This window comes from Desmodus rotundus, chromosome 2, assembly GCF_022682495.2.
Source record: "Desmodus rotundus isolate HL8 chromosome 2, HLdesRot8A.1, whole genome shotgun sequence".
Lineage (NCBI taxonomy): Eukaryota > Metazoa > Chordata > Mammalia > Chiroptera > Phyllostomidae > Desmodus > Desmodus rotundus.
In genome coordinates, this window is record NC_071388.1 from 40,067,552 (window position 1) to 40,087,729 (window position 20,178).

Genomic DNA, 20,178 nt, shown 5'->3' on the forward strand with positions numbered 1-20,178 from the left:
ATATTTCATTGAACTTTGAACACATTAATCACAAGAATAAAACTGGTTCTGTAGGAAAAGTAAATATTGCCACAATTAGAGTAATGTTCCCAGGCAAAGATAAACTAAACAGAGTTTCAGGGGCACAGTCTGAAATAAACTTCTTCAAAAGTTAACAGGGATCCCTGGGGAAATTAGTAGACAAGATGATAGATGAATGTGGAAAATAGAGAGTTCATCACAGTTGGACATCTGGCAGATCTGAAGTATATTTAGGGTAGGACAAATGGAAAAAATTATCTCTGTATTTTCTACTTCAACTCATTATGGTGTATACCCTGGTATTGGTATGAAATGGAAAGTAGAAATTTCATCAACATGTGGTCTGGTCAAATTAAGTGCAGCATGCTCACTTAGAGATTCCATTTTAGGATTAAAAGTAGGCATAGAGCTCTCAGAGAAGATATTTCAGTTCCTGTCTACCAAAAGGGAGACAGTGTTTGGTAATTAAAACCTGCGAAGTTATAAAGGCTTGGTAAACACCTTGGGTTTTCTATTGATACACAGAATGGCCACATATTAGGAATATAAATTAAGCTCCAGAATGAAAATATTTGCCCTAAGACTAAGAGCAAAACCTAAATAGACCCCCATGAAGAAAGCATAAAACCAAATCTCTATGCATACTAGTTAATGGTTACTAGAGCAAACCCCAATGCTGTTGAGAGGAAGATATCAAAATTTGGTGTCTTTATAACATATGACCTGTAATGTACAGTACACAATAAAATATTTAGACATGTAAATAAATGGAAAAATGTGACATATAGATGAAAGAAAAATAAGCCAGTAAAAAGAGACTCACAGAAAACCTAAAAGTTGTAATTGGCAGATAAGGCCTTTAAAATAACAATGATCAATATGTTAAACATATAAACAAAAAATGCCACAGTGGGAGAAGAATGGGGGAAATTCACAAGAGATTGGGAAACTGTGTAAAAGAATGAGATGAAAATACTAGAACAGAAAATCACAGTACATAAAATCAAAATTTGTTGAAAAGATTAATGGTAAATTGGACACAACAGAAGAAAAGATCAGCGATCTTGAACCCAGGTCAACAGAAATCATCCACACCAAAGCACAAAGAAAAGGAGAAAAAATACGTCTCAGTGACATGTGAAGCATTCTCAAGCCATCTAAAATATGATACACGAGTTCCAAAAAGCAAGTAGAGTGAAAATAGGGCAGAAAAGTATATGAAAACGTATTGGCTAAAAATATTCCACCATTTGACCAAAAACAGGAAACACAAGAAGTTTATCAAATATAACGCAAGATACTCATCCACTTGAAGGAGACTCCTATATCTTTTGCTAAACCTTTGACAAAAGATGTGGACCATTGTGTTATTCCATGTATCTATCATATAGAAATATGACAAATTAGTTTTAAAATTTTACTGTCAAGAAAAATGAATAGATATTTGTATTTGTCAGATTAAGATTATTTTCAACCCAAATGTTTTCATATTTTTTTAGTCAGGAAACTCAGAGCTGGATATAATGGATATTTATAGCAACTAAGTTATTGATATCCATATCCTTTTTCTAAAAGCTTGTCTTCTGTTTGTTTTTGTTTTTTAGTCCCCCCCCCACCTATATTTCATGTGCATTTTATATTAGACAGACTCCATAGCAGGTGGCTTTTGGAATTAACTAGACCCAAATAGGAATTTAATCCTTATCCATCTTCACTGTGTGACTTGACCCCTCTGTTCCTGAATGCCCTAATCTGTAAACTGAGGGTAATAAAAATACTCCTATTACCCATCTTACATTTTTGTTGTAGGATTAAATTATAAAATGCATGTCCTTCCAGGTACAGAGTAGGATCACAGATAGTGCAAATTATAGGTATTTCGCCATCTCAAATAATGCTTGGGAGTGCTGTAATATAAAACATAAATTATCTACAAAGGAGTTCCCATAAGACCATCAGCTGATTTCTCAAAAGAAACCTTGCGGGCAAGAAGGGGCTGGAGAGAAGTATTCAAAGTCATGAAAGGCAAGGACCACATCCAAGATTACGCTATCCAGCAAAACTATCATTTAGAATGGAAGGGCAGAAAAAGTGCTTCCCAGATAAGGTCAAGTTAAAGGAGTTCATCATCACAAAGCCATTATTATATGAAATGTTAAAGGGTTTATCTAAGAAAAAGAAGATTAAAAACTATGAATAGCAAAATGACAACACACTCACAACTATCAACAACTGAACCTAAAAAAAACAAAAACAAAAACAAAACTAAGCATAAAACTACAAGAGGAACAGAATCACAGGAATGGAGATCACATGGAGGGTTATCAGTGTGGAGGGGGCAAGGGGAGAATGGGAGAAAAGGTGCAGGGAATAAGAAGCATGATTGGTAGGCACAAAATAGGGAGAGGTTAAGAATAGTATAGAAAATGGAGAAGACCAAGAACTTATATGTATGACCCATGGACATGACCTAAGTGGAGGATTGCTAGAGGGAATGGAGGTACCAGGTGGAGGGGGGAAAGGGGAAAAATGAGACAACTGTAATAGCATAATCAATAAAATATACTTTATTTTATAAAAGCATAAATCAATAACAATAAAGTCCATACTAGTACAAAGCAAATATTTATCTAGAGATACAATAATATGGGGAATTATGAAATCAATAAGAGGTTCTCAATCCTTGTCTCTGGAATAAATTCTGGGCCCACATACATGATGTCCTGAAATGATGCACTACATTTCTGGGCAATAAAAACTGTGCACACAGTGGGCACTTTGTTCGTGTGATAATTGATAGAATGTTAACATAAGCAAAATCTAGAAATCTTTGCTTAAAACTCTTCATTTTACTACTGGGGAAATATACCAATATTGTATATTTTTAATTCACTGGATCTTTAAACTTCATAATTTCTGTTATTTCTCAGAGTTCCACAGTACTCTCTGTGGACCATAATTCCCAGTCTCCAACTCATTGGTTTTGGAAAATGGCAAGGTCAGAAGGAAGTTGCGTATCTGAAAAATGGAAATGAAAGTAAGTCCCATGCCTTCCTCACAAAGATAATTAAACTGTGAAATATTTTAAGAAAAAATATGCAAGTGGGAGACTGTGATCCTTGTTATTTTTCTGAGTAACATTTGCTTTCATCAGTGAACAAAATCCTGGTATTGATCTTTGCAAATAATGAGAAAGGTCCTATTCCACAAAATATGAATTATTTGCTTGGTTTTATTTTTAAAGTAAGAACAACAGGGGGAAAAGACTATCATGGGATATCTTTCTCCTAAGATTTTTCTTTGTATAATAAGAATTTGAAACAACTACTATTTAAAGTTTGAGTGTGAGGAACAGTGCATATAATGGACACAGCATTTAACTTTTTACTAAAATAGAGGTATGTTTTCTGATACCCAGAAAAACTGGTAAATAATAATAGCTCTGTTGTGATAAAAAGAAACCAAGCAGATAACAATGATCCATTGTGCTAAGAGCTTTTAGTTTTATTTCCACATGTAAGTGGATTGGTCCTTACTTTTTCCTCCTACCTTTCCAACAGCCTCTTACATCTCCATTAAACAACACTGTGTGATACTAGCAGATAAGAGATGAATTAGCTTACATTCAGATACAAGCATTAGCCAGGCAAGTGTTTTCCAACACAAACCCAAACAATTTTTTTTCTAAGTATAAATTGCTATAATTTATTTGATTATAGAAATGCCCTTAATAATTTATATTATTCAGAGCAAAAGACATTTTTAAATAAGAATTATGCTGAGAGCTTCCATCTATGTGCCAAAAGACTCCAAAATTGATAGTTCCATACCAGATAACATGTCTAAATGCTAGACCTCGAGTGTTGTTTCAAATTCAATGTATACAATATTAAATTCATCATCTCTTTCTCCTATCCAAACCTCTTTTCTTTATATTTCTTTTCTTGGGATTTTCCCAATGTTACTGTTTTATTAATCTCTTATTGGAAATGTTGTCTTTTTCAGCTCTATTGAGATATAATTGACAAACAGGAATTATATATATTTAAACTATACAACTTGATATTTTGATATATGTATACATTGTGAAATGATCACCAAAACTATGCTAATTAACATAGCCATCACCTCACAGTTACCCTTTTCCTTCCTTCCTTCCATCTATCCTCTTAGCAAATTTCAAGTATACAATACAGCATTGTTAACTATAGCCACGTTGCCATACATTAGATCTCCAGAAGTCATTCTTCTTGCATATCTGAAACTTGGTACCCCTTCACCAACACTCCTCATTTTCCCCTCTACTCTACCACTAGTAACCACCATGCTACTTGGTTCTTCTATGAGTCTAACTATTTTAAAGTCCACATAAAAGTGAGATCATGCAGTATTTGTTTTTCTGTGCCTGGCTTATTTCACTGAGCATGACATCCTCCAGGTTTACCCATGTTGTCTCAAGTGGCAGGATTTTCCTCTTTTTTAAGATTGAATAATACTCCATTGTGTATATACAGACTATATTTTCTTTACCCATTCATCTGTCAATGGGCATTTTGGTTGTTTTCATATCTTGGTTATTGTGAACAATGTGACCACCTCTTAATGGGTCTTCCTTTCTCCTCATCCCAATGGCCCATACTGTTCTAAAACTGATTTTTCTAAAACATTAATTGGATCATATATAACTGCATCATGTTGAAACTCCAAATAATTCCACTACACCTCTAACAAGAAATCTAGTCTCCTTAGTATAATTTTTGAAATGCAGGATCTGGCTTCCTTCAACATCCTGCACATACTGTGTGTTTCAGCCAGGGTGAACTACTAAAGTTCCTCAGACAGCATACTGTTCTGCGCTCTCCTGTCTTCGCACACAGTTCCCATTTCTTAGAATGCCTTTCCCATCTCCCTCTGCAACATCTACCTATCAAACTTCTATTTATTCTTCCAGACTTAAGCCAAACCTCATCCATTATAAAGCCTTCCCTGACATACCAGAAAAGAAAACTTGCTCCTCCTTGCCAACTTAATACCTTCAACAGCATATCCTTCTATTATCACTTTTAGCACATTGTATTGTAATATCTCTTCACATGACTGTTTTATTTCTCTAGACCTGGAGCTCCTTAGGACAAGAAATGTGTATTGTTTATGTTGGTTTCTCAGTGCTTAGCCAGTGAATTGCATAGAGTAAGTCCACAATAAGTATTTGTTGAATACATGAGTAAATGAGATTTTTTAAGTGCCACTCACATAGGAATAGCACAGAAACATCTATAAAGGACACATGGACAAAACCAATGGGGAGTAGGATCAAGGGTGGGAAGCAGGGATGGCTGGGGGGGGGAGAGTGGGGGGCAGTAAAATGGAGACAACGGTACTTGAACAATTAAATTTAAAAAATTTTTAAAAAACAATAGCACTTTCATGTAAAGTGTAATCCTCTGCAGAGCGCTAGAATGTCAGTAACTCCTGCTCACTGTTTTGAAACATTACAGAGAACAAGTGACACTACTAACACATCAATGCCAAAGAAGCTCTCTTGTACCAGGTCTAAAGATCCAGTGGATGGGTATTATAATTGTGGCCTTAACAACTCATTGACTAAGTTAATATGCTAAAGTACCTGCTATTTACTCCACTTTAGGTATATATTCTGCAGACCTATTTTTCTTTCCCAAATGTGTCCATTCTGCAGACAGACATTTTTCTTTTCAAAACTATTGCATTAAGAAACTACTAGCAACCTGAGGTAAGGCTCCCTCTTGTTCCCGGAACATAAAATATATTATATTGATGTGGCTTATTCACTTTTCAGTTTCTCCCACTGCCTGTGATCCCTTGAGGAAAATAACTGTGCTGTTTCATCTTCATACCCCAAGCACTGATCACAGTGCCTGGTATTTAATAGGCTCCAATGAAACGTTTTTAGGGGAAAAAAAGAGGGAAGAAAAAGGAAAAAGTGAAGGGAATGAGGGACAGGGCAAGGAGAAGAAAAAGAAAGAAAGCAGTCATGCCGGTTTGCTAAAAAAATATAGGAGTTTTGTATTTGAACATAATATGATATACAGATGATGTAATTTCATTGTCTATATATGAGTTTCTTTGACTTTATTTATGTATTTATCAATAGGTTGTGATTTCCTAAAATACCCATGGAAAGTAAGTAACAACCAATTGCATCTGTATTGTTTTATCTAAATTCTATGCGCTTCCGATTCTGGTAAATCAAGGAGGATTGTTTTAGTATTTGGGTTGTATCTATACTACAGTTAGATTAGCAGAAAGATAAACATTATAATGAAAATCCCTCAGAACCCATATCGTCTATATAAATTGTTTCATTATATCAACCCAGGCTCACTTCTAGCAATTGCCAACCTCAAACCTTGTACTCAATACAATAACCCACTTGCATATCCTAGAATATACCACGTACTTTTATTCCTTCTTATCTTAGGACATGTTCTTTCTTATATTTGTAATGCCTATCTTTTGTCTACCAGGGAAATTCTTATCTATCTTTCAAACTATTATTTTAATTTATTATTATTAATAATAAATATTCCTTTATATCCCATAGAGCAAGGGCATAAAGGAAAGAATAAACAAATGAGACCTCATCAAAATAAAAAGCTTCTGCATGGCTAAAGAAAACAGCATTAAAATGAAAAGAGAACCAACAGTATGGGGAAATATATTTACCAATGATATCTCGGACAAGGGCCTGATCTCCAAAATATATAAAGAACTCACACAACTCCACTCCAGAAACAAAAACAACCCAATTAAACAATGGGCAAAGGAGGACATACAGAGGGCCCAGACACATATGAAAAGATGCTCGGCATCATTAGCCATCAGAGAGATGCAAATTAAAACCACAATGAGATACCACTTCACACCAGTCAGAATGGCCACCATAAACAAATCAACAAACAATAAGTTCTGGCAAGATTGTTGTGGAGAAAAGGGAACCCTGCTACATTGTTGGTGGGAATGCCGACTGGTACATCCACTGTGGAAAACGGTATGGAATTTCCTCAAAAAAATAAAAATGGAACAGCCTTTCAACCCAGCAATTCCACTGCTGGGATTATACTCTAAGAATCCTGAAACACTAATTCAAAAGAACCTATGCACCCCAATGTTCACAACAGCACAATTTACAATAGCCAAACACTGGAAGCAGTAAATGTGTGGATCAAGAAACTGTGGTACATCTACACAATGGAATGAATACTACACAGCAGAAAGAAAGAAGGAGCTCCTACCCTTTGTGACAGCATGGATGGAACTGGAGAGCATTATGCTAAGTGAAGTAAGCTAGGCAGTGAGAGATAAATACCGTATGATCTCACCTATAAGTGGAACCTAATCAACAAAACAAACTTAAGCAAGCAAAATGTAACTAGAGACACTGAAATAAAGAACAAACTCACAGTAACCAGAGGGAAGGATGGAGGAGATAATGAGGGAAAGAAGGAAAAGGGTCATCAAGGAACATGCATAAAAGGACCCATGGACAAAGCCAAAGTGGGGAAGGATTGAGGGTGGTAGATGGGGGTGGGGCGGGGGAAGGCGGTGACAGGAAAATGGAGACAACTGTACTTGAACAACAATAAAAAACAAAAATAAATAAATAAATAATAAATTATTACTTTAATTTAACTATTATTCTCTCAATGAAATCTCCCAGATACTCTCTTACTGTCCAAGGCAAAACTTGAACATTACTCTCTGAACCTATCCATGTCTCTATTATTATACTCATGCCTATTGAATTAGTTTGTTTCCTCAACCAAAATATGAACTCCCTGAGGGAAATGGAACCCTGATGCAAGATCCCATAGATCATTGTTACCCAGAGACTAGAATGGACTGGAGAATATAGTAAACCCTCAATTTATGTTTGATGAATGAATGAATACATAAAAATAAGAAGTAATTCTATGCCTATTTGATTCATTCAAAAACATCTAAATTTCGTAAAATGTCCTTTATATTAATCAATGTCCTAATTCTATTTTATAGAAAAGTTTTAAACATAAAATGGTATCTATGATTAACTTTTTAAAATAAAGTGTTAAATTTCAATGGCATAGTTGGAAATAAAATCCATTAATTAAGATTCTAATTGAGAGTGGTATTTTTTTTGGCTGGAAAAATTTAAACAGTACATGTTTAAGAAGTAGTATGAACAGTGTGACAGATAATATAAAAAAGATAAAGTACAGTTTCCAAAAATAATTAACATACAAGATACATTGGCATAAGAAATTCTTTCAGTTTATGGAAAGATAAGTAACATCTCACACTGAAAAGACAAAATAATAAAGAATCTATACATTAAGACATTGCCATTAGAAAAACGGTACACTTCCAGGTATTACTTAAAGGCCACAAAAATAGAAGATTCTCAGAGTCAAAAGACATTAAAATAGAAAATGTAAAAATCTCTGTTTTACCAATTACATAGATGATTGAATTAGGAGATACATGTTCTGACCCATCCACAATGCATAGGCAGCCTGCTTAAAGATGTAGAACACAGGTTTCTAGTTTTCTATTTCAAGGAAAGAATTGAGATGTTAGATTTAACACATTTTCTGTCTGTAAATGCTTACAACTAGGAAGAACAAACCATTTTAAATTAAGATAGTTCTTTTCATATAATATTTTATAAAGAATCAAATATCTTGGAGTTAAGGGAATGCTTATACTTAATAACAGTAAGCTATGCAAATAATATGTGTTTGACTTAGTATAACATGAAATAAAAGAGCAGGGTATCATCATCCAATACCATGTTTCTAAAATTCAACATTTTTTCCAGTTAGTCATTGGTGTTATTCAACCAACTGGAATTAAAATAGAAACAATTTCATATTTAAGAGAAACAGAAAAGAGAATAGAAAGTTTCAATTTAAATTTTTTCCAAGTTCACATATATCTCTGTCTAATGGCACAGGCCATCAGAAACACTATTTCCTTTATTCACTAATTTAGGTAATACATATGTAGCTTAACCATGTGCTGGACATTGTCTTATGTTTTCAGTCACTATGCTAAAAGATTTTATACATTATTTTATTTAATCTGAGTTACAATCCTATAATTGATTTTTGTGTCCTATCCACATAATTTTTAATTTACACTGTCAATACAAAATTTTTTTTAAAAAGATGGTAAATGATCAGGTAGAATAAATGTCTCACTAACAGAGCAAAAACACAAATAGATGAAAACCATGAAGCAAAAGTAAAAGACTTGGAGGACAAATCTAGGAGACTTAAGAGTATAAAAAAAATCACAGTTCCAATGGAAATAACAAGAAAATGAAAAGTGATGATTAAAGATCAAAGACCTGAGCAGACACTTCTCCAGGGAAGACATACAGAAGGCCCAGAGACACATGAAAACCTGCTCAGCATCACTAGTCATTACAGAGTTGCAAATTCAAGCCACAACGAGACACTATTTCACACTGATCTAGACCCATGGGACCCAGGGATATGCATTATAATGTTCAGGTGCTGCTGATATTCAGAAACCATACCATAAACTCAGTGAAATAAAGATTTTTAATTAAAATTATGACATTATCAGACCTGTGTATTAGATGGCTAATTCTGGCATCAGTGTAGAAAGTGGGTTAGAATTGTGGACTGGGGGTGTGGAGGATTGAGTTAGGATACTCAGAAGTCATTACCAAAATGTAGTTGAAAGGTGATGAAAACATGAATTAGGGCACCAGCAACAGAGACAGACATTGAGGGTAATTTTGAAAAACATCAAAAATTGAAAGAGCAAGACTGTTGACCAATTGAATGTTGGTTAGAGGCAGGATGGAGAGAAAACGAACGAGAAAAACAGAGATCCCACTGTCCTCTGACAAAATTGGTTGTTCTAAGGCCATCGCAGGGAGTAATGTTAAAACCATTCATCAAAAAGTGACAACCTTCCTCTGTGAATAAACTTTGAAAGTCAGCCAATCAGTCTGACCCAACCATGCTTCTTCTATAGCTGACTTCAACCCACTCCTCCTCCTGAGCCTTCCAAACTCTGAAATCCAGCCTCCCCAAGAGTTTTGTCAATTTCTCCTCCGGCCATGTCCAAACCTCTGCTCCACTGAGGGAGATTGCCTTGCTGCCATCACTCTCCCTGACTCAGAGGCAACATAACTGTCTAGCAACAAAGAAATGGTTCAATAAATGGTAGTACACCCATACTATGAGATTTTGTCTAGTTCATATCTATCTAATATCTAATAAATTCAGATGTTTGTTTTACTGTGTGGTAGTCTCTTCCTCAAATAGGAAAAGACAATGTAGAAAGGAAAGGAAACTAACTTTGAGTGATGGCTGTAAGTTATGCATTTTAATCTTCATTTATTTGTTTTATTAAACTCTTTGAAGTATTACAATTATGATTTACCAGTAAGAAAATGGAGGCTTGGGTGAAGAAACTCACACAAAATCATAAAACTAATCTGATCTTCATTCAGGATTTGACCCCAAGACTTCTTTTTAAAAAGTTATTGAAAAAGAATTTATTGGAGTGGCATTGGTGTATAAAATCACATAGGTTTCAGGTGTACAGTTCTATAATCATGTATTTATTGTATTGTGTTCACCACCCCAAATCATCTCCTTCTGTCACCATTCATTGTCCCTTTACCTTCTTCAACCTCCCTCCACCCATCTTGCCCACTGGTAATCACCATACTGTTGTCTGTGCCTATGAGTCCTTTTTTTTTTTTTTTGGAAGCAGCCCAAGGGCCCATCAGTAGATGAGTGGATAAAAAAGCTATGGTACATTTACACAATGGAATATACTTGGTCGTAAAAAGGAAGGAAATCTTTCCTTTCATGACAGCATGAATGGACCTGGAGAGTACTACATTAAATGAAATAAGCCAGTCAGAGAAAGACAAATACCATATGATTTCACATATATGTGGAATCTAATGAACAAACAACCAAAACAGAAACAGACTCATACAGAAAACAAACAGACTGTTAGAGGTGAGGGGCATTTGGAGAATGGGTGAAAAAGGCAAAGCAATCAAGCAAAAATAAAAAAGACCCCAAGATTTCTGACTCCAAGTGTAATTACTCTCCTTGATTTGAGTTTGATAAACATTAGCTGAGATAGTAAATCTAGGAAGAAAAGCAGATTTCAGGAGATAGATAATAACCTCTGTCTTGGACATGTTACAGACAGGCTGATAAAGGATATTGAAGAAGAAATGAGTAATAAACAGTTGAAAATACAGATAAAATTCATGACAGAAGTTGGGTCAGGAATGATATATTTGGGAGAAATCATATCTTTGCTGATGTGAGTCATTTTAAAGTGCTAGTAAAAGAGAAATAAACTATGAAAGAAACAGAGAGGGGAGGAAATTATTCTTTAAGAAGAGAACCAAAGAAAATACAGTCACATATGAAGCCAGAAGAGGAAAGTTTTAATAAAGGATGTGGTCAACAATGCTATGTTATAGAGAGTAAAAGAGGATGAGACATATAATGGGGCTACTGGATTAAATAACTACTACTATTATCACAAAACAGTCACAGCACTGTGTAGTCTCCACTGGCTAGATGGCAGTAAGGGGGAAGTTCTTAGAACAAGCATGTGAAAAGCTAGTTAGATAATTGGATAGGGAAGGAAATAACAGGTACCTTCTGGTACCAGATTGGGCGTGGGACTAGGGAAAGGAAGGCATGTGTGCCATAGAAGTCAAAATGGTGCCAGGGGAGGTGCTGGACTCAAGAGACCTGTCAGTCTAGCCCAGGGAAAGAGAGATTGGTTGGAAGGTGGACCCACCTGAATCATGCAAAAGTTTCAGAAATTAATTGGTCATCTTGAGAAAGCACCTGATCTGTCCCACATCCAAGCTAATATAATCCTAGGGGAACAAAATAACCCTCTCTTGCCTACCTGGTGATGCTCTGGCCAGTGTGTTCATGAGCTCTCCTAGGAGTATGTGACCTTGGGGCACTAGCAGCTACATGGCCCATGGCCGTGAGGGTACAAGCAGGCTTCAGAAGGAATTCTAAAAGGAACAGCATCCAGAAACAAGTTAAGCTACCTGGATGGGACTATGACTGCTAGCAGCCACCTGTGGGCTCCAAAGGACTGTACTTCATTTATTTATTTTTTTGCTGTTATATCTTTCTTCTTATGGTTATTCAATTATAGTTGTCTCCATTTTCCACCCCCCCACCCATCCCTACCTCCTACCCTTGAATCTACCCCCTTTGGCTTTCTCCATGTATCCTTTATATATGTTCCTTGACGACCCTTCTCTTATTTTCCCCCATTATCCCTCTCCCTCCTCCCTCTGGTTACTGTCAGTTTGTTCTTTATTTCAATGTTTCTGGTTATATTTTGCTTGCTTGTTTGGTTTGTTGATTAGGTTCCACTTACAGGTGAGATTATACAGTATTTGTCTTTCACTGCCTGGCTTTTTTCACTTAGCATAATGCTCTCTAGATCCATGCATGCTCTTATGAAGGGCATAAGAGCATGCTCCTTCTTTCAAAAGACTATACTTTAGGGTATAGTCCCAGCAGCAGAACTGCTGGGTCAAAGGGCAGTTCTATTTTTAGTTTTCTGAGGAAATTCCATACTGTTTTCCCCAGTGGCCTCACCAGTCTTCATTCCCACCAACAATGTACTAGGGTTCCCTTTTCTCTGCATTCTCTCCAACATTTGTTTGTTGATTTGTTTATGTTGGCCACTCTGACTGGTGTCAGATGGTACCTCATTGTGGTTTTAATATGCTAAGTAAAATAAGCCAGGCAGTGAGGGACAAATACCATATGATCTAACCTTTAACTGGAACATAATCAACAGAAGAAAAAAGCAAACAAAATATAACCAGAGACATTGAAGTTAAGAACAATCTAACAATAGCCAGAGGGGCATTGTGGGGAGGGGATAGTGGGGAGAGGGGTTTACAGGAGCTACTATAAAGGACACATGGACAAAATCAAGGGGCGGGGTGGGTTTAGCTGGGGTGGGGTGGAGGGATGGGGAGAAAATGCAGACAACTGTAATTGAATAACAATAAAAATTTAAATTAAAAAAAGACTATACTTTAAATTGGAGCAGGAGCTCTGGAAACTGAATTTTGTCTTGATCTTGCTGAGGAGATGGGCTTTGAGACAGGAGTCTACCATTCTCCCAGATTACATAGCACTCAAACAAAACCTCTTTGCTTTTGCACCAGCATCTGCCTAAAGAGTTTGGCTTTTGTGGTGACAGATAGCCCAACCTTTGTTTTTATTCAGTTACACTACCTCTTGATGATGTCTATGAAAAGTAATTTCAACCAAGTAATGGGAATATAAACCAGATATCAGTGAGTTGAGCAAATAGGTGAGGAAGAAGGAGAGACAATAAGTTTCAATGACTTTTAAGGGGAAAACAGAACTAAGGGAATTTTGTTGCTGATTTTAAGATGGTAAAAACCTGAGCATATTTGTAAACAAAACTTAGGAAACCAGTGAAGAAAAGGCTTTAGAATTAGGAGCAGAATTGGAGGAAATAACCCTTTGTGTGTAAACACCTCTTCCCCTCTTCCTGTAAGTCATAAAGGAAAAGGGGGAAGGTGTTGACAGTGATGGGTTAGGTTTGCCAGTGAAGAGGAGGAAATTGAGGGATCTTATTCCTATTAATAAAGGCAATCATATAAGTCTTGTTTCTTTAATTTTATTTTCAAGGAAATAAATATTTTTGCAAGGAAATACATGTTCAATTTTAAAATAAGAGGTATTTTTGTCAGCAAATTAGATTGGGAAATTTGAGGAAAACTAAATGGTATGAAGCACAGCAGGAAAAAGATTAGGGGAAGGGAAATTGGAGACCAAGGGGGAAAATGGGGAGATAAGCTTTGTGAATAGGAGCCAAGAACTTGTGAATACAATGATAACAATTACTCTGACATTCATTATGATTTTGGACCAATTCATTATTTCTCCACCCCTGGGAGTTTACAGCCTAATTATTAGCTTTCCCAACTGAAAAAAAAAAAACAAAAAAACCCAAGACAACAAACTATGAGCATGTCAAGTATTGTATAGATAATAGTAGAATGGAAATATCTGCCAATCTGCCTCTAGAGGAAGGCACAAGAATTAATTGTTCATGGTTTGCAGACACACATGGTGATGAATCTGAAAGGAGGAACAAGAGAGAAATTTACAGAAAAAAATATTATTTATCTGAATATTAATGGTTTTAAAAATACATAGTTTCCTCTAAATCTGTTTGCTCTAATTAACTTCTCCACTTCATTTTAGGTACTTTTATTCAATTGATTTTGTTTTACAATAGGTCTTGTCAAAATTTTCTTCGCAATTTACTTTTTCCAATTTCATTGCATTAGGGAAAAAGAAATCGGTTGACACAGAGGGTCAGTGTAGAGATTCATCAGTTCAAGCTTTCATACTAAAGCAAAAATTTTCATAAATGGCCTAGAGCCGTTAATAAGTAGAAATCAGAAATGGAAAGGTTATTTGCAGATAAACTGATTTAATAACTTTCCTGAATAGCCTATAAATTATCAATGAGTACAAAGAATTTTGCTTAAATTAGAATTTCTTGTGGAATTCAGTTGAAGAGAAACCTGGAAATGGGACCATCAGAGGAAAATGTCATTTGAATTATGTATAGTTAATGAAAATTGTGACTACATTCACTTGTTCTATGACTTGCCTTGGTTTTATAACATTTTGTATGCCATTTGTAATATAAATTTAAATAGTGCAGAGAGGCAAAGGCTAATAGGTTACATGTTGAATAAAACACTGATTCAGTAATTTTAGAGAGAACTTATTTGGTGCAATATGACTGAATTGTCAGTGGTTGTGTTTATCTGATACTTTTAGTTTAAAACACTGCCTGACAGCTGGGCAGGTGTTAAAAGATTAAATCCTTATGACAGAGAAAATAATTGACTTATCTATGCCTCTGATTATTTTAGTTATAGAAACAAAGCCAAAAATTAAAATGCAGCTATAACATTGCATTTTTTAAAAAACAGTTCTTCTTGTAAAGCAGAAAATATAGAACCATTAAGGAAGAATTTATACATATATATATTATATATATATAATCATCATCACCTGTGGGTATAAATAATGCCAATGTAAGTTATCACTTACCTGGCTACCAACTAGTTCAGTCCCTAAATATTTATTCTGTGCTCAAAATATAACAAGCACTGTTAGAGAATGGAGGCTCTGATCTGGTTATCAGTCAGGGCCAGTCCCTGGGGATGCACCCCCAATACTGTCTGTTCACCCAATTAACGTCATTTATCTCTTTTTAACAATTCCTGATGAAGTTGCTTAACTAGGAATTTGGAAGCAAATAGAATTCATTGCAAAAAATAAAATGTGAGCCTAAATACTTATAAATTAAAACAAAATATTAATCTGTGATTATTTAAATATGAATTATAGAGTTAGATGATTTTTTATTGTTATTCAGTTACAATTGTCTGCATTTTCTTCCCATCCCTGCATCCCACCCCAGCCAATCCCATCTCCCTCCCCCACCTCTACCCTCCCCCTGGATTTACCCTTGTGTCCTTTAAAGTAGCTCCTGTAGACCCATCTCCCCATTATCCCCTCCCCACTCCCCTCTGGCTATTGTTACATTGTTCTTAATTTCAATGTCTTTGGTTATATTTTGTTTGCTTTTTTCTTTTGTTGATTATGTTCCAGTTAAAGGTGAGATCATATGGTATCTGTTCCTCACCGCCTGGTTTATTTCACTTAACATAATGCTCTCCAGTTCCATCCATGCTGTTGTAAAAGGTAGGAGCTCCTTCTTTCTCTCTGTGTGGTATTCCATTGTGTAAATGTACCATAGTTTTTTGATCCATTCATTTACTGATGGGCACTTAGGTTACTTCCAGCACTTGGCTGTTGTAAACTGAGCTGCTATGAACATTGGGGTGCATAGGTTCTTATGGAGTGGTGTTTCAGGGTTCTTAGGGTATAATCCCAGCAGCAGAATTGCTGGGTCAAAGGGCAGTTCCACTTTTAGTTTTCTGAGGAAATTCCATACTGTTTTTCACAGTGGCTGCACTAGTCTGCATTCCCACCAACAATGTACTAGGGTTCCCTTTTCTCCACATCCTCTCCAAAATTTGTTTGTGGATTTGTTTATGTTGGCCACTCTGGTGTGAGATGGTACCTCATTGTGGTTTTAATTTGCATCTCTCTGATGGCTAGTGATGCTGAGCATCTTTTCCTATGTCTCTGGGCCCTCTGTATGTCTTCCTTGGAGAAGTGTCTGTTCAAGTCCTTTGCCCATTTTATAATTGGGTTGTTTGTCTTCCTGGAGTGCAGTCGTGTGAGTTCTTTATATATTTTGGAGATCAGGCCCTTGTCTGAGGTATCATTGGCAAATATGTTTACCCATACTGTTGGTTCTCTTTTCATTTTAATGCTGTTTTCTTTAGCCATGCAGAAGCTGTTTATTTTGATGAGGTCTCATTTGTTTATTCTTTCCTTTATGTCCCTTGCTTTAGGGGACGTGTCTGTGAGGATGTTGCTGCATGGAATGTCTGAGATCTTCCTGCCAATGTTTTCCTCGAGGACTTTTATGGTGTTATGACTTATATTTAAGTCTTTTATCCATCTTGAGTTTATTTCTGTGTATGGCGTAAATTGGTGATCGAGCTTCATTTTTTTGCACGTAGCTGTCCAGATCTCCCAACACCATCTGTTGAAGAGGCTGTTTTTGCTCCATTTTATGCTCCTGCCTCCTTTGTCAAATATTAATTGACCATAAAGACTTGAGTTTACTTCTGGGCTCTCTGTTCTGTTCCATTGGTCTATGTGCCTGTTTTTATGCCAGTACCAGGCTGTTTTGATTACAGTGGCCTTGTAATACAGTTTGATATCAGGTATTGTGATCCCTCCTGCTTTGTTCTTCTTTCTCAAAATTGCTGCAGCTATTCGGGGTCATTTATGGTTCCATATACATTTCTGAAATGTTTGTTCTATATCTGTGAAATATGTCATGGGTACTCTAATAGGGATTGCATTGAATCTATAAATTGCTTTGGGTAGTATGGCCATTTTGATGATGTTAATTCTTCCAATCCATGAGCATGGTACATGCTTCCATTTGTTTGTGTCTTCCTTAATTTCTTTCTTCAGTGTTGTGTAGTTTTCGAGTACAGGTCTTTTACCTCCTTGGTTAGGTTTATTCCTAGGTACTTGATTTTTCTTGTTGCTATATCAAATGGGATTTTTTCCCTGATTTCTGTTTTTGATATTTCATTGCTGATGTACAAAAATGCCTTTGATTTCTGAATATTGATTTTGTATCTGGCTGTTTTGACAAATTCATTTATTAGGTGGAGTAGTTTTTTGGTGGAGTCTATAGGATTTTCCATGTACGCTATCATGTCATCTGCAAAAAGTGACAGTTTCATTTCCTCCTTTCCAATTTGGATGCCTTTTATTTCTTTTTCTTGTCTGATTGCTGTGGCTAGGACTTCCAATACTATGTTGAATAGGAGTGGTGAGAGAGGGCATCCTTGTCTTGTTCCTGATCTTAGTGGCAAAGCTCTAAGTTTTTGTCCATTGAGTATGATGTTAGCTGTAGGTCTCTCGTATATGGCCTTTATGATGTTGAGGAATGCTCCCTCTGTTCCCACTTTGCTGAGTGTTTTTATCAGAAATGGGTGCTGTACCTTATCAAATGCTTTTTCTGCATCTATTGATATGATCATGTGATTTTTGTCTTTGCTGTTGTTGATGTGCTGTATTATGTTTATTGATTTGTGAATATTGTACCATCCTTGTATCCCTGGGATGAATCCCACTTGATCACGGTGTATGATCTTTTTAATGTATTGCTGGATGCAGTTTGCTAATATTTTGTTGAGGATTTTAGTATCTATGTTCATCAGTGATATTGGCCTGAAGTTTTCTTTCTTTGTTATGTCTTTATCTGGTTTTGGGATTAGGACGATGTTGGCTTCGTAAAACGAGTTTGGGAGTCTTCCATCTTCTTGTATTTTTTTGAAGTAATCTGTGGAGGATGGGGATTAGCTCCCCCTTAAATGCTCTGTAGAATTCTCCTGTGAAATCGTCTGGTCCAGGGCTTTTGTGTGTCGGAAGCTTTTTGATTAGTGTTTTGATTTCATCGGGTGGTACTGGTCTGTTCAGGCTTTCTGCTTCTTCTTCATCGAGTTTTGGGAGGTTATATTTTTCTAGAAATTTGTCCATTTCATCTAAGTTTTAAAATATTTTGGCATACAGTTCTTCATATAATTTCTTACAATCCTTTGTATTTTGGTGGTATCAGTTGTAGTCTCTCCTCTTTCATTTCTAATTGTGTTTATTTGGGTCTTCTCTCTTTTTTTCTTGATGAGCCTGCTTAAGGGCTTGTCGATTTTGTTTCTTTTTAAAGAACCAGCTCCTGGATTCGTTGATCCTTACAATTGTGCTTTTAGTCTCTATGTCATTTAATTCTGCTCTGATCTTGGTTATTTCCTTCCTTCTGCTTGCTCTGGGCTGTCTTTGTTGTTGTTCCTCGAGTTCTTGTAGGTGTACAGTTAGGTTGTTTATTTGAGCTGGTTCTATTCTTTTTAGGTAGGCCTGTATTGCTATAAACTTCCCTCTCAGGACTGCCTTTGCTGTGTCCCATAGGTTTTGGGTTGTTGTGAGTTCACCTTCATTTGTTTCCAGAAACTTTTTGACTTCTTCCCTAAACTCATTTTTCACCCATTCATTGTTTAATAGCATGCTATTCAATCTCCATGTTTTTGAGTGTTTTGGGGTTTTTTCCTTGAAATTTATTTCTAGTTTCAGTCCCTTATTGTCAGAGAAAATACTTGATATGGAGTTAGATGATTTTTTAAAAATTGTTTACATTGGGAAGTGAAGCATTTCATAACGTTCTTTCTTTTTAAAGATTTTTATTTATTAATTTTTAGAGATAGCTTCTTGGCCATTTGGCTATGATCAAGTGTAGCATTTTTAGAATGAGGGGAAGGGAAAAAAAGAGGGAGGGGTTGCCTCTCGTGCATCCCCTACTTGGGACCTGGCCTGCAACCCTAGCACGTGCCCTGTCTGGGAATTGAACCAGTGACCCTTTGGGTCATAGTCCAGTGCTCAATCCACGAGCCACACCAGCCAGGGCTAAAGTTAATTGGTTTCTATTTCACTTATCTTTCATTCACTGCCAGGTACTGATAAAGTCCCAAGGAACAGACAGTTGTGATCATTTCCTTATTCATTCAGGTTCTAGTACTAATCATGCAACTAGTTCTCCTCTAATTCTTTTTTTAGATTTTTATTTATTGATTTTAGATAGAGAGGAAAGGAGAAAGGGAGGGAGGAAGGGAGAGAGAGAGAGAGAGAAACATCGATGTGTTTTTCAACTTACTTATGCATTTACTGGTTGCTTCTTGTATGTTCCCTGACCTGGGATTGAACCGGCAACCTTGGCATATTAGGACAACACTCTAACCAGCTGAGCTTGGCCAAGGCTCCTCCTCTTATTCTTAACTTTAAGTGTGCCAGGCACTGTACCCCCATGAAGTCATATTATATTTTGATTTCCTGAGTCTTCATCTACCACATTGTTCATCCCAGACTCATTGATGCTTTGTGTCATTGAAATAACAGCTATATACAACTCTGTCTCTCTGCAAATACTCTAGATTTAGGTGCCAGATATAAATGTGGAGTTTTTGTTGTTGTTGTTGGTATTGTTTATTCATCTGCATCTATGCCTTATCTGTAAGAGCACAATAACAACTGTTAATTTTTTTGTCATTCCTTTTCATTACATTGCCCTTGCCTCACTCCACCTGGTCCAAGTACCTCTTATTTTAGTCCCAACTCTTTTCTCCTTTTCCCTTCACCTCCCACTTCACCTCTTTACATCCAGTGCCATAGAAAGATGTCTGCCAGATAGGCCTGGTTGCTCCATGCAAAGCACTGCCACTTACCTCTTACAATGTTCTAGCAAGGGGAAAAATCAAAGAACTTAGCTTAACCAAGCTCTTATTCAAGGATTACTATTATTCTGTCATGACTATTATGTATGGGTTATACTTATCAGCTTTAAAATACCAAGTCAGTTCAGTTTTGTCTTAAGATGGCAATTAACACA

At 36.2% G+C, this 20,178-nt stretch overlaps 1 long non-coding RNA gene across 1 annotated transcript in view; it reads right to left on the bottom strand.

Annotated features, from left to right (window-relative positions):
* Positions 1-2,651: 2,651 nt before the first annotated feature.
* Positions 2,652-20,178, bottom strand: part of LOC123480131 (uncharacterized) — a 136,232-nt gene continuing 118,705 nt past the window's right edge. The window contains exon 3 of the long non-coding RNA XR_006656014.2: positions 2,652-3,039. This is a non-coding gene — a long non-coding RNA (uncharacterized lncRNA). The remainder of the gene's footprint in view (positions 3,040-20,178) is intronic.